We start from the raw sequence: 12,187 nt of genomic DNA, 5'->3' as shown, positions 1-12,187 counted from the left end.
AAACTGTCATTTGCAAAAAATTACTGTCAGAAAAAAAAAATAGTGAAAGCTAGGTAGAAGCTGAAGGGAAACTGAGGAGCTATGGAGGTACATGCACACTATTTATTTTTTCTGATCCTTAAACAAGCTTCGTTTAATCAAGATGATTACTCAGGATATGTTCAAAGGAGTGAAACGTGAAAAAAAGATTCTCATAATGTGAAGCTCCTGTGAGTTTTAAGGTCACAAAAAATGAGCTTTATATAACAAATTTTTGGGGAAAGGATGTGAAACTGGATGGGTTTGGTTTGAATGTCAAAGTCTGGTGTCCACTGATGTTGCAATTGCTTGTTTTGGAAGGAATACGCTTTTGCGTATACAGAGCACACTATTTTAAAGATTAGATCTCTCTTTAATAAGTAATATTTTGTTACTCCAGAGTTTTATTATATCAGACTGATCTTTAAATGAAGTTTTCTGTTATAAGAGTTTGAGCTAAACTCCTAAATAGCTCTGTTATGTCCAGTGACCTCATTCTTATCAGGTTTTACAGGTCAGTGGTGAATTAAGCAGCCAGCTTCCTGCTAATTAATCCTATTTAGTTAAAGAACTGTTAGACTGAATTATCTTATCTCTGTTAAAAGGAAGTTTTTACAGGATTGGCACCAGATTACTCTTATGAATTACAACCCTTTGCAACTTTGACATACAGTACATGAGCGGAAAGGTAGAAGAGCAAAAAAAGAGGTCAGCATGCAAATGCCATCTTGTTCTTCAGTGTTTCCCCATGACATGAATGATCAGAGGTATTACAGCACCCTGATGGTTTTGAAATTATATATCCCCCAAATCTTCCTGTCCTGCAAGGCATTGTGTTTTGGTATGCCAGAGATCAGGTGTTTTGTCAGAAACCCAAGTCTCCAGTTGGTGTGACTGTAGATGGGAGAGGCAGACAAAGCCAATGGTGTATTTGTGTACATGGTCTTTTATTTACTTCAGCACAGCAGAGACCTGCAGAACTGAAACCCACTGCGTGGCAGGAAGTCTCTATCAAAATGGCTGATACTCAGGTTGCACAACTTGCTATAATTGTGAGGCCCCAGAGAGACCTTTCCTATGTCAAGTTTTGAAATTAATGGATTATGTTAAATGAAATGGAAGGTAAGCCCTTGTGGAAAATACACGAGGGCATTCAATAAGTATAAACTAGGTAGCAGAAATGTATTTGGTGGTTCTAGTCCATGTTGGGTGAGCTATACATGCACTAATAGGTTTATAGGTGGTTTTCTTTTATTATTTTTCCCTTTTATTTTGCCTTTAACTGCTAACCATCATTATGCCTTTCAGTGCTTTATCGTTTGGTCTGGATGAAGTGGACAGTCTGTGACAGGCGGTTCACCTTGCCAACAGGCATATCCTGGGAGCAGGGCAGAGACGCTGAGAAAGAAGGAGTGTTTATAAATGACCTTATTTTTATTGATCTTTATGTATCACATGGAATTGGCGGAACTACGTCTATGAAAAATACACAATTAATAGGACAGCTGTTGGCATAGAGGAACAAGATTAGCTGTTCTGGGGACTGTTGAACAATGGATGTATTTTTGCCTGAGCTTCTTGAAATAACCCACACATGTGGATGCTATGTCACCCATCCAGCATGCTTTTCTGGATAGAGCTGCCAGTGCCCTGACACCAGTAATGTCTGGACACCTCAGCTACAGTACCTGGCTTTGAAAAAAGGTTGGGCAGATGTCATTCCAGGATGCTGGCTGGAACAGGCAGGGGCTGTAAAGATGTGTGTTCACTCTGCTCAGGGTGAGGAGGAACAGGGTTGGGGGAGGCCCATAAAAACTAAACAATTAGAAGTCAAATCATCTACACAGAAAGATTATGAAATCCTGTGTCCTCTCCTAAGAGCACTGATGTACTTTTGTCTGTTGGATACTAACAACAAACCCAACCACTTATAGTTTTTCCCTCTTCTTAGAATCATAATAACAAATCCTTGGTGGATATTTCAGGTGTAATTGCCAGATGTTTAGTGGTGACTGCTGCATTTGTATTATTCAAGGTGAGGAGGAAGTTTAGTTTTAACATTCTGGACATCTCAGAAGACAAAAGAAGATGTACTTAGCTAGCAAGAGGAAAAGAAGTGGCAATTATTAATAAAAAGGACTAATTGAGGACATCAGCTCCACTAAAAACTGTTTTTAACAGCTAAACATTCCTCATTTCCCCTCTAAAGGATCACTGCTGCTAAAGAGTTACCATGGGCTAAAAACGCATCAGGCCCAGGCCTTAGGTAGGTATAATTAAAAACAAAAGGTAATTAATAGCTCTTTACCTGGGTTGACAGAAGGCTGACAATAAGGTAGCAACTCTTTTAATGTTAAGAAAAGCTAGTGATATCTGGATGCAAAATGACACATTAAATTACATGTTTTGTGATAAATTGTTAATGTATTTTAAAGTGTCCAAATCTAGTTTAAAGAACCTCTTTTCAATAGCACAAGAGATATGTGAAGTAAATCTCCTGCACTAAATTTACATTGAAAGACTACAGAAAGTTCCATTTATGTAGGAATTAAAACACATACACCAGAAAAAGAGGTGAGGAATAAAAGAGTCTTGGGATATATGAACAGCTTTGGCTACTGGGTGACTGTTCTTTGTCTGGCCTGTGTCTAAGAGTTGCAAACGTTTTCCTCATTAGTGGGTACAGAAGGTTTATGAACTGCACTTAAATGTAGGGCATTTGCTCAGCAATAAAAAGGAAGGATCTAAAAATGCTTACATTCAAAAAATGCATTTTTGCAAAAATAAATAAACCATCAGGAAATCTGATTTTTGAAATTTCATCAGCATCTTTTCTGTGTGGCTGGAGTCACTCATTTCTGCCTTTGAGGACCATGTGTGTGCTATGCTGCATTATATGATACATCCTAACATGTGCATAATACAATTAATTTGAGCTAAGCTGAGCTAAGTATACCCAAGTACACTACTGGCTTTCATCACGTGCAGTTAAAGCACTGACCTATTCAGTTCTAAAATGAGTGTCTGGGTGTTTTTTCATGCTTCTGTATCCTAAGCTGATCTGTGAAAAGCGAAGGAGTCAAATCTGTACTGTGTGTCTCCCTACAACAGAGACTTACCAAACAGCCTATTCTGGAACTCAAGTACTTCCAAATGACACATAAACCTCTAAGCCTTAAACCAACAGACTGCACAGCTACTGGCATGGTTATTTTTAATTCTCTTCCTCATTTTGCACACCAGCAATAATCTCATGCCTGGCAAATTGGGATGATCTGGCTTAAAAGTTCAGCTGCAGCCATGTTAAAAAGACCAGAGGAAATGGATAGCTCATCTCTGGAAAATGCAGCCCTTTGGAGTAATGCCAGAACTCCTTAAAAACAAATTAGCTCAGGATTACGGTTTATTAGAGGGAAAATGGGGAAATCATTTTCTGGCTGTTTTTTGACCCACTACTTCCATACTGTCATTAGCAGACAGCAATTTTGTTCATCTCTAGTTTTGTGCATTTAGTAGGTGTGTTTTTTTAAAGGGCATGTGGTAATTCTGCTCCTTTAGTACTTGAGTACATAAACAATCAGAGCCAACTAACACTAAGTAGTCCTGGTACTTCCTTCCCAGTCCCCAGCACATTGCCCATGGAAGAGAAAACATAGGAGGAGGCAGACAGAGATGAAAGCTGGTGGAGCAATTGCAGCTCCCATCAAAGCAGAAATGGCCTTGGGATTTTCTTCAGTTAGGTCTGGGTTTCCTCTGTTCCTGGTGACCACCTCTTTGATCAGCCCACTCTTCTGAGCCTCAGGGCTTTTTCCTCTGTCTGTCTGCTCATCTGCCCTGCTGCCTTGCTTTGGGCTTCCTGTTTGACTTGCCATGAGGTCAATAGCTATGCAATGTGGGATGCCTATGCCCCTGCCTCTTCACAGGGCTGGCACGGCATTACATAGGGCTTGTTGGGTCTCCGTGCACATCCAGGGCTCTGTGCACATCCAGAGCAACGTGCAATTTAGGTGAGGAAGGCAATGAGTTATGAAAAGTGATTAATAGGAACACTTTGCCTGAAGGGGATCAGTTGCTTTTAAGATGTTATGAGTTTACCTACAGAGATGATGTAGTCTAAGACAGATGCTGGAAGGGCACATGTAATCCCAACATTTATTGGGCATCTGCTGCTTAACAGTAATTAGGATGCAAATGTTCAAAGCAACAAAGTACTGTAAATTATGCAGCAGGCACTTAATGTCGCCGAAAGACCGAAATGTATCGCCGGCCTCAAGTGGGGACACAGCGTGATGTAATCAGAAAAAAAGGGACAATGTACCTCTCCTTCCTTGCTGTGAAACACCATGTTGGATGGCTTACAAAGCAATACTTAGGGCAGGAACTTCTTTTTCATAAGAAGTTGCCTCATCAGTGGGCTGCCCAGAGACACAAGGCTCCTACCAAAACAGTGTACTGGGATTGTTGGGAAGAGATTGATGGGGAATCACCCCTCTTGCATTGGAATCAACCCTCTTCTGAGCACCACCTCAAGAAATAACCCAGGGTTGCTTGTGGGACCCTCTATGTGAAAGCACAGATTGCCTCTTCATAAAATTCCATGTATCTAGAGCCAAAATCCTTCCCCTATTATTCTGGTAGGGATAATAGCAACATTTGGCATTCTTTCTCTGAAGCTCTGCTCTAGCACAACAGGTCTCCAGGGCAAAGCAATATTTGGAATGCAATGGCAAGCGAAACAAATGTTATGCTGATAAATAAGAACCTCTGGGGGTTAATTATGCAAATTTCCTCAGTGAAGGAACAAGAAATAGATTAATAATATTAGCATGCCATTCACTATGTTTTCATTTACCAGGTCACCTCACAGGACTGTAACACACCACAGCTGTTTCAGATGCACAGTGGTACAACAACAAGAAATCCCTTAATGTCAGGGAAAGACTTGAGAAGGAGTCTGGGCTGCGAAGTAGCTGAGGCTGTTGCTTGGGATAAGATTAGGTTTGGATATGAGTAGGAGGAAAGCTCAGGGCTCTGTTTCAAAAGGACAAAATTTCACAAACTGTTCTCTGCATTTTGGCTCAGATAAGCTGTTTTAGAAGATGACAAGGAACATTTAAACATCAGAGATGGAAAGAAAGGTTCCATTCCCAGCTCGGCTCCTTTCTGCAATCCCAATGGTGGGTTGAGGTTACATGCTGTGATGCCTCCTCCTTATTCCTTAGCAGAGCCCACTTGAAAGTTTGCATGCCCAAGGAGCCTGTCCAGAAACAAGTCAGACCTAAATGGACCATGGAGTGCTGTGGCTAAGAGAGTTTTTGCACTTGGACTTCTAGACTCTACCCTTTTATCCTTGTTAGGGCTTCACAGTAAAAAAGGAACAGAAATGTGACAGTTGCCCTTATTTCAGTGTTAATGTTATTCATGCCTTACTATTTTTATCTATCCACAAAGCCAGCTTACGGTTCAGAGCTCAGCTGGGCTACTGCTGAGCTCAGCAGGACTGAGGAGCTGAAGCCGCTGCTCTGTAGAAGAGCCTGCTTCTGCATCTTGAGCAGTGGGGCAACAGCTGAGCTACAAACTCAGCAGGAGCTGAGAGCTGAAGCTGGTCTGGTCCTTTCCCAGTCAGGAAAAGGCTCCCAGCTCCTAGGTCTTACCGATTTCTGAGATCTTCAAAACCCATGCCTCAGTGGCATAGGGCAGTGAAGATTGCTGTGCTCTGACAACTGCTCCTCAGGAAAGCAACAACTCTCCTGCCTGCACAGCAGGAGTTTGTATCCCGCTCTGAGCTAAAACGGGGTTGCAGCTGCTGCCGTGCAGCTGCCCATCCCTCCCAGCAGTAAATAGTGCTGGCGATGCTCCGGTGATGCTCAGGAAAGGCTGGAGCCCCAGGGTTCCTGGCTTGCGTGGCACAAAGACTGGTGGTAACTTGCAGCTATGAGAGGCAGCTCATTCCATTTGAGACCCTGCAGGATCTCAGCAAGAGAACTGGCAGCACAGATTGGAGTCTTCTCCTCATCAGAGGTGGCTCTCTACCCCCCTGGTGATGTGGAGGCAGGGCTTACTGCCATATAACAACCTGCGTAAGATACTGATCTATATAATTTTCACATTTCTGGAGGAAAAAGCTTGCATGGGGAAAAACACATTTTATTTTTTTTTCTTTCCTCTATGACATATTCCCCTTTCTAATTTGGAAAAAAAAAGTATTGTTTGGGGGTTTTTTGTTTGTTTGTTTTTGTTTTCTTTTCTTTTTTTTTTTTTTCAAATACCCTGCTTTTGGCGTGGAATGTACTTGATAAATTGCCTAGTTCACTTTTTTTCATATTCTGACTAAACGCGCTTCTCTAACACTATTTTGCTCTTTGAACCTAGCATACCAAAGCGATGTATGACGTGGAGGAGCAGGGTTTCCCATGAATGAAAAGTAGATCTATGAAAGAAAAAAGGAGTGTTGTAGATGGATGCTTTGGCAAAGCACACCACTGTATTCTTGTTTGTGACAGCAGCATGATTCCAAGCTGAGTTCTTGCTCCAGCTGCCATCGTTGGCATGTAGAGAGCTGGAAATCATCTGTGATGGGGAAAGAAGAAGGGATTAAGTGTTTTTTTAAAAAATGAAGGGACAACATTGCATTTTTTGGGTAACAGTTTTGATTCTTTGTCTTTAAGTGAAAGACCCATCCATAAAACTCTAGATAACAAAAATCTGCTGTAGTATGGGTAATGGTTATGTATTTGCTCTAAACAAACATATTTTGCCTCCCTGGGAACAGTTAGAGATAGATAACCTTCTCTAACAGCAGCCTGCCATCTTCAGTAGTCTTGAGTGAGACGCAAAGTTGTGTGAGATGCCAGCTAAGGAATTCTTATTGTGCCTCTACGCAAATGTTTGTCAGTATTACTTCAACGGGTAGTTTTAAACAGGAGGAGCACCAAATCTGTATATCTCATTTTTTTTTTTAGTTGCTAAAAATTGCACTCCGGGAATATACATGTGATTTCAGTGTACAGCAAATTCAACACAAACACTCCTGTTCTGTGTAAATATGCCCTTTGACTAGGAACATAATGCACATTTTTAACAGTGAGATTAATTGGATAATGAAACACATTTTCAATAGTAAACCACTTAATTTCAAGCATTTATAGGCTTTAATCAAGACTGAAAGATGCCCTGACTCCATCAGGAGTCACAGTCCTGATAGTGAAAGTACTTGGTAAAACTAAATTATGGCTTTGACGCTGTGAAACCAATTCTGTTTGAATGAACAGTAACCTGATTTCTGCTAGTTCATGTTGTATTTTCACTCTGCAGTTTGCTGTTCCAAAAGCAAGACAGCTTGTTTAAATCTGAAATTATGACTTTCTCCATCTCTTCTGAATAAAAGGCAGAATGCTGAAATCCACTGGATTATTACCATGTGAGCTTAATGCATTGTAAGGTAAACAAAACATGAGAAGTAAAATCAGCATAAAATCCTATCAGTCACAAGAAACTAGGATTGCATGAATGCATGAGACATGAAATATTGGTGGGGTGTCTTTCTTATGGGGCTAGGAAGACAGAAGCTTTAAACTCTCCTACATAACAATGAAAAAACATTTTAACAAAAAAAAAAAAAGAAAGAAAAATGAAATCTTATGCTTGGCTGCCATATGACTAGGAATACATAGTATAGTTCATTTTTATCACACTTAGATCCCAAAGATTAATATTGGCAAAATCACAACAGTATCTGAGTGTAAAACATAACTGAAACTAAGAGCATGACTATTTTTATGCAAGTAAACTAGAGAAAAAGGGTTTGCCAGGAGCACACCATCTTACGTTTTGCAGCGTAGGTGGAATGGCCGCTGGCCTGGCATGGAGAAGGTGAGAAGCTTGTCATCTCCTGTGTCTGACTACAGCTCCAGCTCTAAAAATCCTACTCAGGAGCAGATGTTGATGATTTTGTCTAATGTAAAATACTGTTATGTACTGGTGTATTTAGGCTATGAACTACCTAGATGAGGCAGGAACAGGTCCTTTGATGAACCTTTTGGTGCCCTGATCTCTTGACTTAGGCAGTGGTTGTTGCAGCAATGCACATGCTGAATACTACTATTTCATTTAACACACACATTCTCAGCAGAATTGCAGAAAAGCTACTGGCAGGCTCATCAGAAAATTCTGATAATTTGGCCTTCTTCAAACTTCACCTTTTCAAAACATCACAGTATTTAGACCAAACATTGACATTTTTCCCAGGATGAGTAAAACATCTCTTCAGTAAAATCTGGCAGAAGAAAAATAAAACTCAGAAAACAGTAGTACTTTGAAAGCACAAAGATTTATTTTATTTATCTTTGAAATACCATTTTCTAGTAACTCTGATTTTTATTTTATTCAAAGAACCTTAGTGTAGACTACTTCAGCAGCCAATGTTAATTCCAGTAATAATTCCTAGTATTGATTATTCCATCACAAAATGTCAAACACGGAAATAAATTTTGGAAATAAACCAGTGTAAACTATAGAATATCAAGGTATCAGAAGACTACTTTGCATGCATGCAAAAGAAAGACAAGGCCCTTGGAAAATAAATAAATAAATAAATCAGACTTGAGTACTGTAGTGAGAAAAAAAAAAATAAAGAAACCCAAAACAAAACCAATAAACAAAACCAGCTTTTGAGTTCTACTTCCACACCCATGCTCAAACTTTGCCTGGACTGGTTCTGAGGAAATATATGAATAAAAAAAAATTTGGGAAGTATTACAAGTGTGTCATGGTATAGACAAGGTCTAACAGTTAATTTTGAAGGTACTTTGTTCTGTGCTATTGTCAATAACAGTAAATTTTGGTACTCAAAGTCATTTCTAGCAAACTTTCATTAAGCTAATTTTTGGAATGTGTATGTGTGGTGCAAGGTTCACCCTGGGCTGGGCTCTGTTTGGATCTGATAACTTTGAGGTAATTCCCAGCATTTCCCATCCAAGTCAAGTTCTCTGCACTTTTGTCCTGTTGACTGATGCCTATTTGAAAACTCCCCACTCTCTGGTCTGGGGTAGCAACCAGCAGAGAAGAGGCATCCAACTGTACTGCATGGGGAGCGGGATGGAGCTGGCAGCTGCCCAGAGCATCTGCCAGCAGCTGCACATGAGGTGATGAGAAGGGAGGGAAAGGGTACAACAGCCAGAACTCTCCACAAAGTTGTATCTGGAGCTGAGTTGATACATTTTCATACTGTCTGGGTGGAGAACAGCTATGAATATTCTTCCCTCATATAGCTGCTGTTTCCAGCGAGATAATTGTGTAGCAACACAGTGAATAACATAAAGAAGTTTTCCGGCGATTGCTGCCCAGCAATGTCTTTCCATCTCTAGCAAGCAGAGAACAAAAAATTAGGTCAAGATCTCATTTTTAATGTTTTAGTTGCTGTTGGCCTCTGTATGAGATAGACCACGCCAGCCATGCTAAGGCACTATTGAGCAGAGACAGAGAGAACAGCTGTGCCAGGCCTGGGTGGGAAGCTGCAGGGCTGCCGTATCCCTATGCAACTGCCAGTGCTCCCACTGCAGCCAGGGCTGCTGAGGGGCCCCAGAGCTCCCCTTGCACAGCCTGTTCATCCACACTTGATACACTGTGTATCCAGCCACCTAAAAATTATGGCCCTCGATGTCCATCTTGCTGCAGACTATTGCTTTTTTATTATATTGAACATCTATATGCATTTTTAACATTGTCAAGAGATAGAGAAAACCATCATGACCTGCCATTTGTCTCCACTGTTAATCACTGTCCTTAATAGAAGGATTAGAAATAAATAAAAGAAAGGAGGAATTATATTACTAAACTTTTCATGACACAATTATGATAATTTTTTTTCCCAAACTTCTGACCAGTGTATTTTGGACTTCCTAGACTTCCTTGTTTCTGCCAAGTCAATACAAGACAGAAGGCTGCTGCTTTTAATACCTAGTGACGATAGCAATATTGAGGCTTGTTATGTTTTTAACAAAACCAAACACCTCTGGGTGAGTCAACACTAGTTTTTGGACTGAAATAGTGTTGCTGCTCAGAAGTGAATCCCCTGACTGTCTGTAGGTAACGCATGTTGGCCGTGTCGGCAGAGCAGCTGTGTCACATGAACTCAATTCCTCTTGGAAAAAACTAAACTGGAAGTTTTGCTCCTGCTGCACAGCAAATGGGCACCCATTCCTAGAATAGGGACAGCCGAAGAGTCACAGTTTCTCATTCTTTTTTTGTCCAAAGAGAACATGTTCCTGTTTTAGGCACCATGTCTTGGGCAGAAGGGAGACAGAATGATGTTACAGTCACAGAACATGTCAGTCATAAGTCAGTCAATAAAATACTTAAATTCTTAAATTCAGCAGAACTCACCTGGAGAATGCGATCTCTGCTACATGGCCAAGCTGAATTAACATCTCACACTGAGGACTTTATTAGCAAATATACACAAATGCATATACAAGAAACACATGTATTGCTATTAAATTTCATTTGTTCTAGAGCAGGACTGAGAGTATGGGTTAAATGAAGGGACTAAGTGAAAAATATTGTGCAGACATACAGAAAGACATGATTCACATCACATATCTTGGGTTTCTACTAATTGCTTGGGCAGTACAAACAACTTGTGTGAGTAACAGAATCAAAATTCTGCTAAAGAATTACTGTTCACATTGACAATTTTGACCCTGCCACCTTTTCCTTCCAAAAGTAAGTTTGTCATTAAAGAGACAGAGCATGTTCATGAGCTGAATGTATTCTTTTATTAGCAGCAGCACTACCACTCATAATTAGAATAATTGTAATTGATGTAAATCATGCAAAGATTTCTGAATTTCTTGTAAGCTAATACACCCTAATTCAATTTCTTGCAAAATTCTTAATGATTTCTACTGAATTAAAGTGACCTGGGCTTTCATATTTGAGTATATATTTCCCTTATATTTAGACAGCTATTAAAAAAAACAACACAACACACCCTTTACCTAGTGTCCATTAATTAGGGCAAGAGAAGTGGAAAAAAAATGCACAACAATGCAAATAGTTGTTAATCTATATAAAGAGCACAATGATTAATATCCCACATACCTTTCTGAACTGAAAAGGTGTAAATGCAGTGATTCTGACTGGAAACGATTTCCTCTCTTCTTTCAAGTGAGTAGGAGGTGATTTGCAGGTGCTTACACTGAAAAAGGGAAGGTGAGGTGAGGGCAGGGTTTGGCTGGCCTTGCTCCTTTGGCAAAGCTCAGCAGTGCAAAGGTCTTCCTTCTGAGATATATTTGCCTTGTCTTTAGCAAATCTGTATTCCCCAGGATGAACTGCTGCCCATTTTTCTTTTTAAGTGGGCAAGAATTAGCAACTTGAGAGAGGTTAAAACCCACACTTCATGGGGAAATGAAACAAGGTCTGTATAAAATAACATTAAATCCTACTGACCAGTGTAAACTCACTGATACATTCTGCGGTATTTGAAATATTGCTAAAATTTCATTGCAACATGCTGACAAACACAAACGAAATGAACCGTTCACTACTCTCAACCAGGAGGCAGTCTCATCTTCCTGGATACGTCCTGTCTTAATATGGGATATGCCTCCAGGTCTGATCTTTGCCCTTACTCTAGGAATCCGTAATCTGGTTGATTACTGATAGTGATAATTTGCTTATAAATAAGGCCGTAGTTATTCCTTCTGAAAGTTTAAATCGTGTGCCCTAGTGAACTGTGGTTCACCTGAGTGATGCCAGTCTGCAAATGGGGTTGTGCTTTAACCTCTCTGAGCTTCCTAACTATGCACTGAGGGCAGTGCATAGATGCCTCAGTGCGGCAGGCAGGCAGCTCCCCCCTCCCACTCCCCTGTGGGAACCCCATAAGCCCCTGGCCTCAGCTATGACCCGGCTGGGTCTGGGGAGACTCGGGCATTTCTCTGCGCTGCAGGGCGATGGGCATTGCTTGGTACCCTCCTCTTGGAATGCACTGTCAGTTGCACTCAAGCAGAGAGTGGAGGCTCTCTGTGCCCAGCAGCAATAGCCAGTGGCCCAGGCTCCCTTGCCAGCAGGTCCCTTAGTCTGAATATTTATTTAAAATAAAGGAATTAGTTAGCAAACCCCATTCAGTGTGCCAGGGGACGCACGACACTCTACTTCTGCTGTCAAGCTC

The 12,187-nt window shown here is 40.7% G+C and overlaps 1 long non-coding RNA gene across 1 annotated transcript; it reads right to left on the bottom strand.

Moving 5' to 3' along the window:
* Window positions 1-4,716: 4,716 nt before the first annotated feature.
* LOC108502989 lies at window positions 4,717-11,221 on the bottom strand. Its single transcript, XR_001876680.1, has 3 exons — window positions 11,119-11,221; window positions 6,396-6,588; window positions 4,717-5,275 (listed from the first exon to the last, which is right to left on the bottom strand). It is a non-coding gene; the product is annotated as an uncharacterized LOC108502989 (long non-coding RNA).
* Window positions 11,222-12,187: the final 966 nt, after the last annotated feature.

This window comes from Lepidothrix coronata, unplaced genomic scaffold, assembly GCF_001604755.1.
Source record: "Lepidothrix coronata isolate B3197 unplaced genomic scaffold, Lepidothrix_coronata-1.0 Scaffold4, whole genome shotgun sequence".
NCBI lineage: Eukaryota > Metazoa > Chordata > Aves > Passeriformes > Pipridae > Lepidothrix > Lepidothrix coronata.
The sequence above is the reverse complement of the archived record's forward strand: the minus strand, read 5'-3'. Positions and strand labels throughout refer to the sequence as shown.